This window comes from Coregonus lavaretus (genome assembly GCF_964263955.1).
Source record: "Coregonus lavaretus genome assembly, chromosome: 5".
NCBI lineage: Eukaryota > Metazoa > Chordata > Actinopteri > Salmoniformes > Salmonidae > Coregonus > Coregonus lavaretus.
In genome coordinates this window covers 75,887,436-75,905,513 of record NC_139992.1, presented here as the reverse complement: position 1 = coordinate 75,905,513, position 18,078 = coordinate 75,887,436, and the positions used below count along the sequence as shown (strand labels likewise).

The 18,078-nt window shown below is 43.9% G+C and overlaps 1 protein-coding gene across 2 annotated transcripts in view; it reads left to right on the top strand.

The window, feature by feature from the left end:
• Positions 1–12,522: 12,522 nt before the first annotated feature.
• LOC311129693 (cytoplasmic protein NCK2-like) overlaps positions 12,523–18,078 on the top strand; it is a 55,877-nt gene continuing 50,321 nt past the window's right edge. The window contains exon 1 of one of the 2 annotated variants that reach the window (XM_084162100.1): positions 12,523–12,736. The gene's annotated coding sequence lies outside the window, so the exon portion shown is untranslated. The remainder of the gene's footprint in view (positions 12,737–18,078) is intronic. The other variant, XR_014613301.1, reaches the window with a different exon arrangement.

The window sequence follows — 18,078 nt, the reverse complement described above, 5'->3', positions numbered from 1 at the left end:
CCAGATATCCCGGCCACCGGCGTTTGACGGGACTGCAGCGCGATGTAAGGGATTCCTACTCCAACTGGAGTTGTATTTCTCCAGCATCAGGCCGGAGCCCCGGGAGCGGGAGAAGGTATCCGTCCTCGTTTCCTGCCTTTGTGGGAGAGCCCTGGAGTGGGCCAATGCGGTATGGAACAAGGGAGGTACCACGTTGGAGAACTACGGGGAGTTTGCTCGCCTCTTTCGGTCCGTTTTTGATCAGGCGGGCGAACGACTGGTTCATCTAAGGCAGGGACGAGGACCGCTCAGTACTACGCACTGGAGTTCCGGACGCTGGCAGCGGGGTCCGGGTGGAACGAGCGGGCCCTGATAGACCATTTCCGGTGCCACCTAAGGGAGGACGTCCGACGGGAGCTAGCCTGCCGGGATGCCATGCTATCGTTCTCCCAACTGGTGGACATGGCCATCTGGCTGGACAATCTGCTAGCAGCCAGAGGACGTCCTGGTAGGGGTCTGCCAGTTCCCACCCCGGACGACTCTGACCCCGAGCAGATGGAGCTGGGGGGAGCCGCCGTTCGAGAGAGTGCAGGAGGACAGCGACAGTGCCACTCTGGTGGCACGAAGGGACAATCCACCTCACGTTGCAGTCAACGTTATTTTGGGTCTGGAGGCGGTAGGCAGGGTACTCACGCATCACCCCAGATAACAAACACCAAAACGTGTTCAGAGCCCTTTGCGGCGCACTGTACTTTATCTATCTCCTTTCCAGATCACTTGGTAGGTTCCCAGTGTAAGGCGCTAGTCGATTCAGGCGCAGCTGGGAATTTTATGGACAGGGCATTTGCACACCGTCAAGGCATTTCATTGGTTCCCCTAACCATTCCACTCCCCATCAAAGCACTAGATAGTCGACCATTAGGGTCCGGGTTGGTTAAGGAAGTTACTGTACCAGTCACCATGATTACGCAGGAGACACATGTTGAGCAGATCACCTTTATGATTATTGAGTATACTGCTTACCCTGTAGTCTTGGGTATCCCGTGGTTAGCGCTTCACAACCCCAATTTCTCATGGCCGCAGAGGGTTCTTACGGGGTGGTCGCGTGAGTGTCCGGGTCGGTGTCTAGGTGTTTCCAGACGGTACCAAAACCGTGCCCGAATACCATGATCTGGCACTTGCGTTTTCCAAGACGCAAGCGACTAAATGACCACCTCATCGGGAGGGGAATTGCGCGATAAACCTTCGGGTAGACGCTGTACCTCCCAGGAGTCATGTGTATCCCCTGTCGCAGGCTGAAACGGAGGCTATGGAAATATACGTCACCGAGTCCCTGCGCCAGGGGTATACAGTGAGGGAAAAAAGTATTTGATCCCCTGCTGATTTTGTACGTTTGCCCACTGACAAAGAAATGATCAGTCTATAATTTTAATGGTAGGTTTATTTGAACAGTGAGAGACAGAATAACAACAACAAAAAATCAGAAAAACGCATGTCAAAAATGTTATAAATTGATTTGCATTTTAATGAGGGAATCAGAAAGATTTCTGGCTCCCATGTGTCTTTTATACAGGTAACGAGCTGAGATTAGGAGCACACTCTTAAAGGGAGTCCTAATCTCAGTTTGTTACCTGTATAAAAGACACCTGTCCACAGAAGCAATCAATCAATCAGATTCCAAACTCTCCACCATGGCCAAGACCAAAGAGCTCTCCAAGGATGTCAGGGACAATATTGTAGACCTACACAAGGCTGGAGTGGGCTACAAGACCATCGCCAAGCAGCTTGGTGAGAAGGTGACAACAGTTGGTGCGATTATTCGCAAATGGAAGAAACACAAATAACTGTCAATCTCCCTCGGCCTGGGTCTCCATGCAAGATCTCACCTCGTGGAGTTGCAATGATCATGAGAACGGTGAGGAATCAGCCCAGAACTACACGGGAGGATCTTGTCAATGATCTCAAGGCAGCTGGGACCATAGTCACCAAGAAAACAATTGGTAACACACTACGCCGTGAAGGACTGAAATCCTGCAGCGCCCGCAAGGTCCCCCTGCTCAAGAAAGCACATATACAGGGCCGTCTGAAGTTTGCCAATGAACATCTGAATGATTCAGAGGAGAACTGGGTGAAAGTGTTGTGGTCAGATGAGACCAAAATCGAGCTCTTTGGCATCAACTCAACTCGCCGTGTTTGGAGGAGGAGGAATGCTGCCTATGACCCCAAGAACACCATCCCCACCGTCAAATATGGAGGTGGAAACATTATGCTTTGGGTGTGTTTTTCTGCTAAGGGGACAGGACAACTTCACCGCATCAGAGGGACGATGGACGGGGCCACATACCGTCAAATCTTGGGTGAGAACCTCCTTCCCTCAACCAGGGCATTGAAAATGGGTCATGGATGGGTATTCCAGCATGACAATGACCCAAAACACACAGCCAAGGCAACAAAGGAGTGGCTCAAGAAGAAGCACATTAAGGTCCTGGAGTGGCCTAGCCAGTCTGCAGACCTTAATCCCATAGACAATCTGTGGAGGGAGCTGAAGGTTCGAGTTGCCAAACGTCAGCCTCGAAACCTTAATGACTTGGAGAAGATCTGCAAAGAGGAGTGGAACAAAATCCCTCCTGAGATTTGTGCAAACCTGGTGGCCAACTACAACAAACGTCTGACCTCTGTGATTGCCAACAAGAGTTTTGCCACCAAGTACTAAGTCATGTTTTGCAGAGGGGTCAAATCCAACCACGGTAAAGGAGGTGCAGCGCTTCCTTGGCTTTGCCAACTACTATCAAAGGTTTATTCTGGGTTTTGGCAAGGTCGCAGCTCCCATTACCTCCTTGTTGAAGGGTGGGCCGTCCCGGCTCCGCTGGTCTGCTGAGGCTGATTTGGCATTCAGTAGATTGCGGGGTCTGTTCATCTCAGCCCCGGTACTGGCTCACCCCGATCCATCACTACCGTTCGTAGTGGAGGTGGATGGCACCCAAGCTCCGCCCCTGTGCCTTCTTTTCTAAGAAGCTCAGCTCGGCAGAGCAGAACTACGACATTGGTGATCAGGAGCTGTTGGCTGTTGGCTGTTGTCCGAGCCTTGACGGTGTGGAGACATTGGCTCAAAGGGTCGAAACACCCTTTCCTCGTCTGGACAGACCACCGTAACCTGGAGTACATTCGGGCAGCGAGGAGGCTGAATCATCGCCAGTCCAGGTGGGCCCTCTTCTTCACCCGGTTTGATTTCACACTCTCATACATTCCGGGTACGAAGAACGTGAAGGCAGACGCACTGTCTCGGCTGTATGACACAGAGGAGAGGCCCAGAGACAACACCCCCATACTCCCGGCCTCATGCTTTGTGGCGCCGGTAGTATGGGCGATTGACGCAGATATAGCGCAGGCATTACGCACAGATCCATCTCCACTGCAGTGTCCAGCTGGGCTGCAGTACGTGCTGCGCTTATCCGTGATCGTCTGATCTACTGGGCACACACGTCACCCTCCTCTGGTCATCCAGGTATCGGTCGTACAATGCGCTGCCTGACCGAGAATTACTGGTGGCCTACCTTGGCTAAGGACGTGAGGGTGTATGTTTCCTCATGCTCAGTGTGCGCCCAGAGTAAGGCACCTTGGCACCTCCCAGCGGGTAAGCTACAACCTTTACCAGTTCCACAACAACCATGGTCTCACCTGAGTTTTGATTTTCTCACTGATCTTCCCCTCTCCCAAGGTAACACCACGATCATGGTCGTTGTGGACCGCTTTTCAAAGTCCTGCCGCCTCCTTCCTCTGCCCGGTCTCCCCACGGCCCTACAAACTGCGGAGGCTCTGTTTACTCACGTCTTCCAGCACTACGGGGTACCAGAGGATGTAGTGTCCGACCGAGGTCCCCAGTTCACGTCTAGAGGCTGGAAGGCATTCATGGAACGTCTGGGGGTCTCGGTCAGCCTGCCCTCTGGTTTTCACCCCGAGAGCAATGGGCAGGTGGAAAGGGTGAATCAAGATGTGGGTAGGTTCCTGCGGCCCTACTGTCAGGACCGGCCGGGGAGTGGTCGGTGTTCCTGCCATGGGCAGAATATGCTCAGAACTCTCTCCGCCACTCCTCCACTAACCTAACACCCTTCCAATGTGTTTTGGGGTACCCACCGGTCCTGGCACCGTGGCACCAGAGCCAGACCGAGGATCCCGCGGGGGATGACTGGTTTCGGCGCGTGGAGGAGACTTGGGACGCTGCCCACGTTCGCCTCCAGCACGCCGTGCGTCGTCAGAAGGCCAACGCTGACGCCACCGCAGGGAGGCCCCGGTGTTCGTACCGGGGGATCGGGTCTGGCTCTCGACCCGGAATCTGCCCTTCCGCCTGCCCTGCCGGAAGCTGAGCCCGCGGTTTGTGGAGCCGTTTAAAGTCCTGAGGAGAATAAACGAGGTGACATACAGGTTGTTACTCCCCCCTGATTACCGTATTAACCCCTCGTTTCATGTGTCTCTCCTCAGGCCGATGGTAGCTGGTCCGCTCCCGGAGTCTGAGGTACGGGAGGTTCCTCCACCTCCTCTGAACATTGAGGGGGCCCCGGCATACTCGGTCCGTTCCATCCTGGATTTGAGGCGTCGGGTGGGGGGCCTTCAGTATCTCGTGGAGTGGGAGGGGTACGGTCCGGAGGAACGGTGCTGGGTCCCAAGGCGGGACATCCTCGATCCCTCCCTGTTGAGGGATTTCCACCGTCGCCATCCGATTCGCCCTGCTCCGCGTCCTCCTGGCCGTCCCCGAGGCCGGGGGTGGGGGGGTACTGTCACGACTTCCGCCGAGGCTGCCCCCCCTCCTGGTTCGGGCAGGCTTCGGCGTTCGTCGTCACCGGAGTACTAGCTACTGCCGATCCCATTCTCATCACTCCACTTGTCATGTCTTGTCAATCATACACACCTGGTGCTCATTCCCCTAATTAGTATGTGTATAAGTGTTCCATCTGTTCCCCTTGTCTTTGTGAGTGATTGTTTTGTTGTGAGAGCGTGTAGCTCGATTGAGCTACATTTCACTGTGTTATTGCCAAGGTGGATGTTTTCCCTTGTACAGTTTTGTTTGACGCTTTGGGCGTTTGATTTATGCAAACGGATAAACTCTGGACTTCGGTATTTTACCTCCTGCGCCTGACTCCTTCTTTCACACTCCGTCACAACAACCAAAGTTACTCTACTAGTTGTATCTGCTAGGTAGGGGAATTAGCCTACTAGTTTATCAAGCCGGATATTTTTTTTAACAACTTTTCACATAACACACATTACCTATCGTTGTTGATAAAGCCATCTGTGTCATCAGGGCAGTAACTCAGGTCACTATCAGAGGGCTCATGATGGGGTGTCCTTTTCATAGGAGTTGAGAGAGACTCCGGCAACAACGGAGGAGGTGTCACAAGGGTACTTGTGTCGCATGACACACTTTTATTCTGAGGTCTTGCCTTACAAGCTGTGAAAATAGCAAGAGAACAGTAAATGAAAATATTTTTGGAGGTCGCTAAACCATTGCAATCACATTGCTGGACATTCTTCTTCTGGTAAGTCCCGGCATCTGTTCATGACCAGGAGTTCAGTCTGGCACCCAACTGTGGACTTTGTCCAACAGAAAAACAAGGTCACCGATTGTCATCATCCCTCAATTATAAACATAGCTTGAGAAATAATGTTATCACATTTGGAAGCTAATTCTATGCTTTACAGATGTAGACTGACTGGCTCCAGATTGGATTAGATTCAGGCCGGTGACACCGTTAAACTATGCCACCAACTGTGACCATTATTAGCATGTTTTAACCACTCCTATAAAAATGGTAGATTATCAGATACTCAACAAGAAGGTCTGATTTTATTATTACTGAAACAAGATCCAAGTAGTAAATATAAAGATCCAGTCCATTTAAAAAACATATAGCTATTTTTAAAACAAGTCATAGAAAGTTGGTTGCAATTTCTGTATTACAACAAATATTATGGTTAAACTCAAATATACTAATTGATAATAAAAAAAACTAATATTTTTGAAAAAAAAAAAAAAGGTATAATCTTTATAAAATATATCATAAATAGGACTGGTGGAGTTATTTCACACATGCAGCTATAAAAAATATATGGAAAAGTCTGCTCTACACAATATTACAACCAACTAATTGCAGCATTACCGCAAAAATGGAAGAGGCAAGTGGAAGGGGGAGAAAGTAAAGACCTTGTCTGTCGGCCCTGCATTAAAGACCAAAATTGGCTAAAAGAAATTGTGATAAATAAAAAAGTATACCAGCTTCATTTAAGGACCAAAAAAATAACAGCTGTGCCATATAGATTGCAAAATAGTTGGGAGGAGATTTTTGATGTACCGATTCCATGGCACATAAAGGACTCAGACCATGAGAAACAAGATTCTCTGGTCTGATGAAACCAAGATTGAACTCTTTGGCCTGAATGCCAAGCGTCACGTCTGGAGGAAACCTGGCACCATCCCTACGGTGAAGCATGGTGGTGGCAGCATCATGCTGTGGGGATGTATTTCAGCGGCAGGGCCTGGGAGAATAGTCAGGATCGAGGGAAATATGAATGGAGCAAAGCTCATTGATGAAAACATACTCCAGAGCGCTCAGGAACTCAGACTGGGGCGAAGGTTCACCTTCCAAACAGGACAACGACCCTAAGCACACAGCCAAGACAACGCAGGAGTGGCTTCGGCACAAGTCTCTGAATGTCCTTGAGTGGCCCAGCCAGAGCCTGGACTTGAACCCGATCGAACATCTCTGGAGAGACCTGAAAAAAGCTGTGCAGCAACGCTCCCCATCCAACCTGACAGACCTTGAGAGGATCTGCAGAGAAGAATGGGAGAAACTCCCCAAATACAGGTGTGCCAAGCTTGTTGCGTCATACCCAAGAAGAGGTGAGGGCTCTGGGAGTGTGGTGCCAGGAAAATAACCTCTCACTTATACATTTGCAGAACATTTCAAAAAAACTGTTTTTGCTTTGTCATTATGGGGTATTGTGTGTAGATTGATGAGGGAAAAAACAATTTAATCAATTTTAGAATAAGGCTGTAACGTAAAAACAACGTCAAGGGGTCTGAATATTTTCTGAATGAACTGTATATAGGGGATACAACCATCCCAGCTCTGCAAACTAACATTCAAGACTCTTGCTGTGAAGAGACAGAATCATTAGATCATTTGTTTTGGTACTGTCCATATGTAGCTTGTTTTTGGTTGCAGGTTCAGGAATGGCTGAAGAATTGCAACATTTACCTGGAGCTCACTCTGCAAATAGCACTACTGGGTGATTTAAAAAGTAATGGTCAATCAAACAGTAATATAATAATACTCTTAGCAAAAATGTATATTTTATTTACAATATGTAGAATGTATGAGAATAGAAAGGTTCAGAACTTTTGTGAAACATCACAGTACAGTTGAAAAATATATGGCAAATAGAAATCAAAACTGGTGTTCAGAGGAGTTGAGTGGAGCTAAAGGATGGGACTAAAACAAACAAAAGATAACTATTGTAAAATATACTGTGTCCACAAAATGTATATAGTACAGTGAGGGAAAAAAGTATTTGATCCCCTGCTGATTTTGTACGTTTGCCCACTGACAAAGACATGATCAGTCTATAATTTTAATGGTAGGTTTATTTGAACAGTGAGAGACAGAATAACAACAAAATAATCCAGAAAAACGCATGTCAAAAATGTTATGAATTGATTTGCATTTTAATGAGGGAAATAAGTATTTGACCCCTCTGCAAAACATGACTTAGTGGCAAAACCCTTGTTGGCAATCACAGAGGTCAGACGTTTCTTGTAGTTGGCCACCAGGTTTGCACACATCTCAGGAGGGACTTTGTCCCACTCCTCTTTGCAGATCTTCTCCAAGTCATTAAGGTTTCAAGGCTGACGTTTGGCAACACAAACCTTCAGCTCCCTCCACAGATGTTCTATGGGATTAAGGTCTGGAGACTGGCTAGGCCACTCCAGGACCTTAATGTGCTTCTTCTTGAGCCACTCCTTTGTTGCCTTGGCCGTGTGTTTTGGGTCATTGTAATGCTGGAATACCCATCCACGACCCATTTTCAATGCCCTGGCTGAGGGAAGGAGGTTCTCACCCAAGATTTGACGGTACATGGCCCCGTCCATCGTCCCTTTGATGCGGTGAAGTTGTCCTGTCCCCTTAGCAGAAAAACACCCCCAAGGCATACATTTTCCACCTCCATGTTTGACGGTGGGGATGGTGTTCTTGGGGTCATAGGCAGCATTCCTCCTCCTCCAAACACGCCGATATGAGTTGATGCCAAAGAGCTCGATTTTGGTCTCATCTGACCACAACACTTTCACCCAGTTCTCCTCTGAATCATTCAGATGTTCATTGGCAAACTTCAGTCGGGCCTGTATATGTGCTTTCTTGAGCAGGGGGACCTTGCGGGCGCTGCAGGATTTCAGTCCTTCAGGGCGTAGTGTGTTACCAATTGTTTTCTTGGTGACTATGGTCCCAGCTGCCTTGGGATCATTGACAAGATCTTCCCGTGTAGTTCTGGGCTGATTCCTCACCGTTCTCATGATCATTGCAAATCCACGAGGTGAGATCTTGCATGGAGCCCCAGGCCGAGGTAGATTTACAGTTATTTTGTGTTTCTTCCATTTGCGAATAATCGCACCAACTGTTGTCACCTTCTCACCAAGCTGCTTGGCAATGGTCTTGTAGCCCATTCCAGCCTTGTGTAGGTCTACAATCTTGTCCCTGACATCCTTGAAGAGCTCTTTGGTCTTGGCCATGGTGGAGAGTTTGGTATCTGATTGATTGATTGCTTCTGTGGACAGGTGTCTTTCATACAGGTAACAAACTGAGATTAGGAGCACTCCCTTTAAGAGTGTGCTCCTAATCTCAGCTCATTACCTGTATAAAAGACACCTGGGAGATAGAAATCTTTCTGATTGAGAGGGGATCAAATACTTATTTCCCTCATTAAAATGCAAATTAATTTATAACATTTTTGACATACATTTTTCTGGATTTTGTTGTTGTTATTCTGTCTCTCACTGTTCAAATAAACCTACCATTTAAAATTATAGACTGATAATTTCATTGTCAGTGGGCAAACGTACAAAATCAGTAGGGGATCAAATACTTTTTTCCCTCACTGTATGTATAAACTGGAAGTAGAAGCCTAAGGGTTGTTGTCCATTAGTTTACTCCAATTAGGGGAGGGATGGTATGGTTCGTGGAAAATAATAAAGGAAAATATATAAATATATATATGGGGGATTGGAATTACATTGTTGGAAGCCACAATCTATCTGCAATATTAAAGCTGATCTAACACCTACAAAATAAAAAATAAATTAAACAATTAATACATATCACGACACATTAAATGACAGCATTTGTTTTCCAAACTGTATATTTTTGCACAATTGGTATTTTGAAATTTGCAAAATGCTATGTCCACCTGCAATGTCGAACTGCAATGGAATTTTATGAATGCCCATCCATGTGGTAGGCCAGCCGTTTTTAAAACAGGCTGTTGCATTGGCTTTATTAGTCCTGATTCCTGTGACTAATCAATTTGGCTATTTAAACTCTGAATATCAGCTACCCAACTTTATCAGGAGTTATCCTGAGCCTATTTTCAATATGTTTACACAGCAGGAAATGCATAAGTATTTCATTTTTTGCTATGATCAGCTCGTCAAAAATGTATGAATACAAACTTGAAACCACTGATCATGACAATTTAGCCCACGAGGTAAAACTCCTGGACAGCAGTTGTGAGTAGCCTGATTATCCATTCCATATTGTTAATTTTACTTTGACCTGTCCTGTTTTTAGGATATGTTGTTTGTTAACATCAGCAAAAAAAAAAAAATTGATTGGGCGCCAATTAGGTTTGAAACCTGCATGATGTAAAACGTGTCTCTCATTACATTGTCATACATTTGATCTCTAGCCTGTAGGCTACAGAAAAGGCTCATATTCTTTCTACCATTAATATGTCTGCTATGTGATCTATGTTAGATTATTTTTTTGACAGAACATTGGTGGAGCGTGGCAGCAATGCGTCTCCCCTACAGCAGCACCCTGGAGAGGCGCACTGGGAATGGAAAAGCTAAATATTTTGCACCCCTGCCTTTGACAAAGTGGGAACTGCTTATCACAGGGCGGCATCAGCACTCACCTAAAAAGCCCATATGCCACTGGTTGAGAGAAATTGTCATTGTTTCTGGGCGGAATTATGTGAGGTTTGTGTTGTTGGAGATGCGTCTTGGTCAGTTTAGGTCAGAAAATGCCGCCTTCTTCAATCCGCCTAATCCTGCCTAATGAGCGGGCCGGCCTTGCCTGTATTAGCGGACCAATAGAGGCCTTCTGCAGTGGGGTATTATTTTTTTTTCGACTGACACAGCTGTCTGCAGCTCGGGGAGAAATGTTTTCACAGCACCCCCACCCCAAAACATCTTCCCGCGGCTATGCCAGTCCATCACTTACCATCATAGAGCTTTATTCTATCTGTTGGGAATAGTAACAGTAATAAAGAAATCTGAAGCGCTCTCTAAATGTAATGGTCTCCTCAGTCATTCTTCAAATCACTGAATATCTGTTGGCCCTATGTTGCCACAGTAGGGACCACTCAATAAGGAGAGAGCCGGTTCAGTCTAATTGAACTGCATTCAAATGGTCTCCATTAGAGGAATTCACATTGTCTCGTTCCTTGCATTGCATCGTTGTCATGTTTGTTTACAGTATGATATTAAATGGAGCATGTAATGCAATTATTTACTTCTAAAGAACCAAAGCCAAACCAGACCAGGGAGAGAAATGGAAGAGCAACAGAGAGATTATTTCTAGTAGTTTGTTGTTCTTTTGCCTTGTCGAGAACCAGGCTTACCTATACGGAGGTGGGACGACAACCTGATTTTGGAGATATGGCTACACCAGACTAGTTGTTCTGTAATTACACAGAGAGCAAGGTTTACTTACTGGAAGTCAGCTTTGGTTTAACAGTGGTTGGCATCCAATAAATTTTGCATTACCGCCACCAACTAGACTGGAGTATAAATCTCTTGTACTTTGCGTGGAAAAAGGGGAAAGGGAAAAATAACAAATATATTTAAAAAATACCCTGCCATCTAACCCTACAGTCCTTAAAAACCCACCACCCTATTCCACTATTTCAACCTATCTGGTCCTACCTCAGGCGTAGGGAGGACGGGACTCCACCACTCAACAAACCCTATAACTCTTCTGACATCAAATCTCGTACACCCAAATACTTTTCTGCAGCTGCCACCACACATCCTCTATTTTCTTCAATTTACATTCCATCCCTGCGATACAGTTGATAACTATTGCTATGAACGTTAAAAAGTAAATCTTACCGAAGCATACAGAAGAGCTTGGACTGAGCTGAGCGGGAGCTACCCTCCGGTAGGGTTGGGAGGGCCAAGAGACCTGAGGTGGTAGAACGGAGTGCTCGGGTTGGGATGTAGGGTTTGAGCATAGCCTGAAGGTAGGGAGGGGCAGTTCCTCTTGCTGTTCCGCAGTTAAGCACCATGGTCTTGTAGTTGATACGAGCTTCAACTGGATGCCAGTGGAGTGTGCGGAGGAGCAGGGTGACATGAGAGAACTTGGGAAGGTCGAAAACCAGGTGGGCTGCTGCGTTCTGGATAAGTTGCAGGGGTTTGATGGCACACGCGGGGACCCCAGCCAACAGCGAGTTGCAGTTGTCCAGACGGGAGAGGACAAGTGCCTGGATTAGGACCTGCGTTTACACTTTCCACCATACTTCTTCGACAAACCATTTCCCTTTTTTTTTCCGATTCAAGCTCACCCTCTACCTCCCTCACTCTCTTCGACCTCCTCCGCTTCTCTTTTTCCCTCCATTCCTCCTCCATATTCCAAGTATACATCTCCTTATATGATAATATTGCACTTCTCCTAACATACATCTAGCTTTGGCCCTCCACAGTGATCTTTATTTTCATTCCCTGAGACATGGGTCATGTTCAGTAGCGACCAAAAGTTAAACATTTGAAATGGGGTGAAACAGGGAGATTCTATACAAAAAATTATAATACTGAACATCACAGTGGATTGCATTCAGTGGGCACAAACTCCCTTTATTTGGTTTGTTTGGTTAATATCATACTTCCTCAAAATAACTATTGATAACATTTTCATAAGGAAACAGTACTGCAGAATAAACATTGAACAAAGGTCAGATTGGAGTATTTGTCCTGACTTCCAGTCAAAGGCAGCAACTTGCCCTTGACACAGCAACCTGGAAACTCAGCATGTCATGCAAATGCTAATAAAACCAGAATAAAGCTGGTTACTTGTTATATCACTGTGCAAATTGAGGTTAATACCTTTAAAGTAGGCTATTTGAATTTCCTCCTTGACTGTGAAGGCAACTTCCGAATGCAAAATAACCAGTCATTCAACTAGGTATATTGTATGATTCATAGAAGTTAATCAATCTCCATGTCATACCACGCATTGTCCCCCGGTGGTGACGTCACTAGTGGGACGAGTGGATTGTGGTGGATGCAGTTTGTGCTAGAGGGGGAGAGAACAAGCGAGCAGCGAGTGGAGTAGCTGGGCCAGAGAAAGGAATCGTTCTGAGAAACCGAACAAAATTCGTGAATTTAGTTTTGTTGCGCTTTTGATCACGACTCGGTTGGTTTGTGAAAAGGTTTATTTTCGTGCGTGTGGCTCCCCAGTCGTCGTTGCCCGTTCTCGTTGGAGTGAACGCCAAGGTAAGGACAATTTTCAACTGAGCGTAAAGTTAGTGTGGTCGCCCGGGGGTGATGTTTGTGGCGTGAACTATAGGCAATAACAGCTGTGTTTTCTTTTCACAAATGTAGTAATGCAAACCATGACACGTCAGTGGGTACAAACATACAAAGTAGCCTATCCATTGTTTGGTACAAGGCCTATACGTGGACAATATCCATGGACCATGTTGTCAGTGCACTAGAGTAGACCGACACTTTCTGATTCTTTCAGGCACTGTCTTTGTGTCCACACTCAAATGTGCGTTTTTACAGGATTCCATTAAAATATGGTTATCATACAAATGCATTGTTTTCCTTTTACTTGAAAGAATGCACATATAATAAGTAAAATCGAATATGTTATTAGGCTACAATAAATCGAGTAGACTAGCCTTCGACTCATTCATTCACATTTCTTGTGTTTCCACTGTTTTAAACCATCGTGGTTGGTTTGCATCGTAGGCTATCTGTTGTTTTTCTTAAACTGAGAAGCAATTAAAATTATTTTATCCTTTGTTTCTATTTGTTTTGTTCTTCTTTAATCAATTGGGAAATTGCTAAATGCTATCCCATAGCCCATTTCCTTGTTCCACAATGGGTCTACAATCCAAAGATCAAATTCCCGCACACAGCTCATATTCTTTGGTATTGTTAGGCTATTGTATCGCTGGTTGTTACTGTTGCTTTAACAGCTGCGCTTAGATGGACATTTAAACACTCTTCTTAGCACACATTTTTCACACATTGCAGAGAGTGATGTTTTGTTGCCAGAATAAAAGAGCTTCACATTGTAGGCTACTGTAGCCAACAGGGGTTACATACAGTAGCCTGTTTTGCAGTCTGGAAGAGTAGTTCATGAACTGCTCTCACACACACAGCCCAGACAAAAGAGCAATGACAACAATGTGTAAATAAATGTCATTAGAATCCACCATGGTGTGTCCACCACTCTTTTGTCTACTACTGTTTAGAAACTGTCATTCAGCCAGCCCAAGGCTGATTTGTAGATATTTATGCAAATTAATGTGCGGTTTGATAGCCTGAAATACACTATTTTGAGTAGCCGAATGAGCTTCCAGTTTTTATCCACTCCCTTTGCAACGCCTACACTCCACAGCTCCCTTATGTTATTCCTTCCATTAGGCTTCCAGAGGTGTGAAGTGGTTCCAGCTGAGAGGTACTGTACTTTACAGTCAGGCTCTAATCCGATTTTACTCACATTATACTGCAAATGTCGCATAAATGCCAGAACTAACACATTTAGCTCCTAGCTGTGGACAATAACATGAAAATGTTCTACTGATTAAGAGACCTGCAAGGAAACTGAGCTTATCAGTGTTCTTGTCCTTATCAGATAGTTTTATGTGATGCCGGATTAAGGTACTGTAGGCTATCTGGGACAGTCAGACAGTATGGAGCTCAGGGATCAGGTGTAGTTTCGGGCCGCACCTACAGAGCCGCCACACCCCTGTGTTAAGGTAGGTCACCATGGTAACCCAGTTTTTACCGGACAAGGTTTGCTGTCGTTGTTGCAGTGACAGGTATGTATGTAGGATGCAGGGTTTGGCATTCTCTGTAGGCTTGTTGTTAAACTTGATTTAAATGAAGGGACTAGTTTGGTTGGCTTTATGTAAACTACAGTTTTCTTACTGAGGAAGGGCAAGCGACTGGAATTTATATATAAATGCCTGGAGCATTTCCATTTTGGAGAATCTCTTATAAAATGGGTCAAAATCATGTATAGTAACCCTAGGTGTAAAATAGTAAATAATGGCTATTTCTCAGAAAGTTTTAAACTGTCAAGAGGAGTGAAACAAGGTTGTCCACTATCGGCATATCTATTTATTGTGGCCATCGAGATGTTAGCTATTAAAATCAGATCCAATAATAATATCAGAGGATTAGAAATACAGGGCTTAAAAACAAAGGTGTCATTATACGCAGATGATTCATGTTTTCTTTTAGATCCACAACTAGAATCCCTCCACAGCCTCATAGAGGATCTAGATACATTTTCTAACCTCTCTGGATTAAAACCAAATTATGACAAATGTACTATATTACGTATTGGATCACTAAAAAATACAATTTTTACATTACCATGTAGTTTACCAATAAAATGGTCTGATGGTAATGTGGATATACTCGGAATACATATCCCAAAGGAAATAAATGCTCTCACTTCAATAAATTTTAATAGAAAGTTAGCAAAAATAGATAAGATCTTACTACCATGGAAAGGAAAATACCTGTCAATTTGTGGAAAAATCACCCTGATTAACTCTTTAGTATTATCCCAGTTTACCTATTTGCTTATGGTCTTGCCTACGCCTAGCAAACAGTTTTTTAAATTATATGAGAAAAAATTATTCAATTTTATTTGGAACGGCAAGCCAGACAAAATTAAAAGAGCATATTTATATAATGAATATGAATTCGGAGGACAGAAATTATTAAATATTAAAGCATTAGACCTATCACTAAAATCTTCAGTCATCCAAAAGTTATACTTAAATCCGAACTGGTTCTCAAGCAAATTAGTAAGATTGTCTCACCCACTGTTCAAGAAAGGCCCTTTTCCCTTTATTCAGATTACAACCTCTCACTTTCAGTTATTTGAAAAGGAAATAATCTCCCAAATGTCACTATTTCTAAAACAAGCCATAGAAAGTTGGTTGCAATTTCAATTTAATCCTCCAGAAACGACAGAACAAATAATGCAACAAATATTGTGGTTAAATTCAAATATACTAATTGACAAAAAACCTTTATTTTTTGACAGAATGTTTAAAAAAGGTATAATCTTCGTAAATGATATCATCGGTAGGACTGGTGGAGTTATGTCGCACATGCAGCTAACAAAAACATATGGAAATGTCTGCTCTACCCAAAATTACAACCAAATAATTGCAGCCTTACCGCAAAAGTGGAAGAGGAAAGTTGAAGGGGGAGAAAGTAAGGAACTTGTCTGTCGGCCTTGCATTAAAGAACATAATTGGTTAAGGAAAACTGTGATAAATAAAAAAGTATATCAGTTTCACTTAAGGACCAAAGGATTGACAGCCGTCCCATATAGATTGCAAAATAGTTGGGAAGAGATCTTTGACGTACCGATCCCATGGCATAGTGTTTATGAACTGACACGCAAAACGACACCGGATTCAAAAATTAGAATCTTTCAATTTAAATTATTATATAAAATTCTTGCTACCAATATAATGTTATTTATATGGGGGATACAATCTTCCCAGCTCTGCAGATTTTGCTGTGAAGAGATAGAATCATTAGATCATTTGTTTTGGTTCTGTCCATTTGTAGCTTGTTTTTGGACACAGGTCCAGGAATGGCTAAAGGATTGCAATATTTACCTGGAACTAACCTTGCAGATAGCATTACTGGGTGATCTGAAAAGTCATAGTCAATCAATCAATAATATAATAATACTTTTAGCAAAAATGTTTATTTTTAATTCACAATCTGTAGAAGCAATGAGAATAGAAAGGTTCAGAACTTTTGTAAAACATCACAGTACGGTTGAAATATATATGGCAAATAGAAATCCTATATGGATGGTGTTAAGAGATAGATGGGAGGTATTGAATAGAGTTGAAGGATGGGACTAATAACAAATAACAACAAATAATAACAAAGATAGGTAATAATGTAAGCAAACTGTGTCCATAATAAGTATATAGGTTGTATGTTGGGAGCTTTTGGGAAAGAGCACAGTTAGAAAGATATGGCATTTAGAAGCAAACCGGATGGACATCATGAAAATGATCGGAGAGGTTGAGAGTAGAAGAAGTTCAGGAGCAAAAAAATAAATATATATATATATATATATAATTATTGTAAAATTAACTCTGTCCATAAGGTGTAGATAGTAAGTATAGACCGGAAGTAGAGGCCTGGGCGTTGTTGTTCACTAATTTACCCCAAGTAGGGAAAGGATGGTGGGGTTGAAAAGTAATAAAGGGGAATATATATATATAAAAAATAAAAATAAACATGGGGGATTGGAAGTGATGCAGACAATTACATTGATAGAAGATACAATCTATCTGCAATATTAAGCTGATCCATTCCCCCCCCAAAAAAAAAAAAAAAAAAAAAAAAAAAAAGGGCAAGCCATTCTGCTGGCTGCTCTGTGTGGCCTGCACTTGTGTTTTTGGTTGGGGTGAAACGTGGCCTACAGGAAAGAAGTCAGAAACTACCACATAGTCTTCTCAGCACACAACCATTACCCTCAATCCACGCCTGATTTAAAATGATCAACTAATCACCAAGCTCTTGATTAGTTGAAAGGGGTGTGTTAGTGCAGGGTTAAAGGGAGACTTTGGGATTTTGTCAATGAGGCCCTTTATCTACTTCCCCAGAGTCAGATGAACTTGTGGATAGCATTTTTATTTCTCTGTGTCCAGTATGAAGGAAGTTGGAGGTAGTTTCGCGAGCCAATGCTAACGAGTGTCTATGGGTGTCTGCTAGTTTCTCACGAAACTACCTCTAACTTCTTTCATATACTAGACACAGAGACATAAAAATGGTGTTCACCTGACTCTGGGGAACTAGATAAAGGCCCTCATTGCCAAAATCCCAAAGTATCCTTTTAAAACTTACAATATAGAAACAGATTGAGCAACACTACTGTACAACCTGATTGGAAATCAAGGCGCCAAATAATTTAGTGCTGACAGTAGAAATCATTAGTCTGTTAGCGAGACCGAACAGTAGGCCTAGCCTAGTTTGGTTTCTATGGCTGACTCAACCATTTAAGAAAGGCTGACACAAGTCTTAAACTCAATCACATCAGGTCTGATAAAGGGAAAGGGGATACCTAGTCAGTTGCGCAAATGAATGCATTCAACCGAAATGTGTCTTCTGCATTTAACCCAACCCATCTGAATCAGAGCGGTACGGGGGGCTACCTTAATCGACGTCTATGTCACCGGCGCCCGGGGAAACTAAAGACTTACTGGATAAAGGCGTCCGCGTGCTTCCCACCCGAAACAGTTCGGTAGAGTTTGTTCATAAATTCTGATTACATTTAAGTCGTTTTGGACTTTAGTGAGGGTTTTTTCGGCTGTTCGGGAACAAATACAAAATGTATGGAGGCAAGCCGAAGTTTAAAGCCGAAGTCTACGCCCCTTCATCGGTGATTGGTCAACAGTAGGGATTCTTCAATAAAGTCTTTGTCATTCAACCAGAGATGACTCGTTTTCATGCACATTTTTTCATTGGAAAATACTGCACCAAACATCTTACTTAGATGTAAAATTGCGCGACTAAGCTCTCTTTGGCAAAAATTTTAAAATGAATGACACATT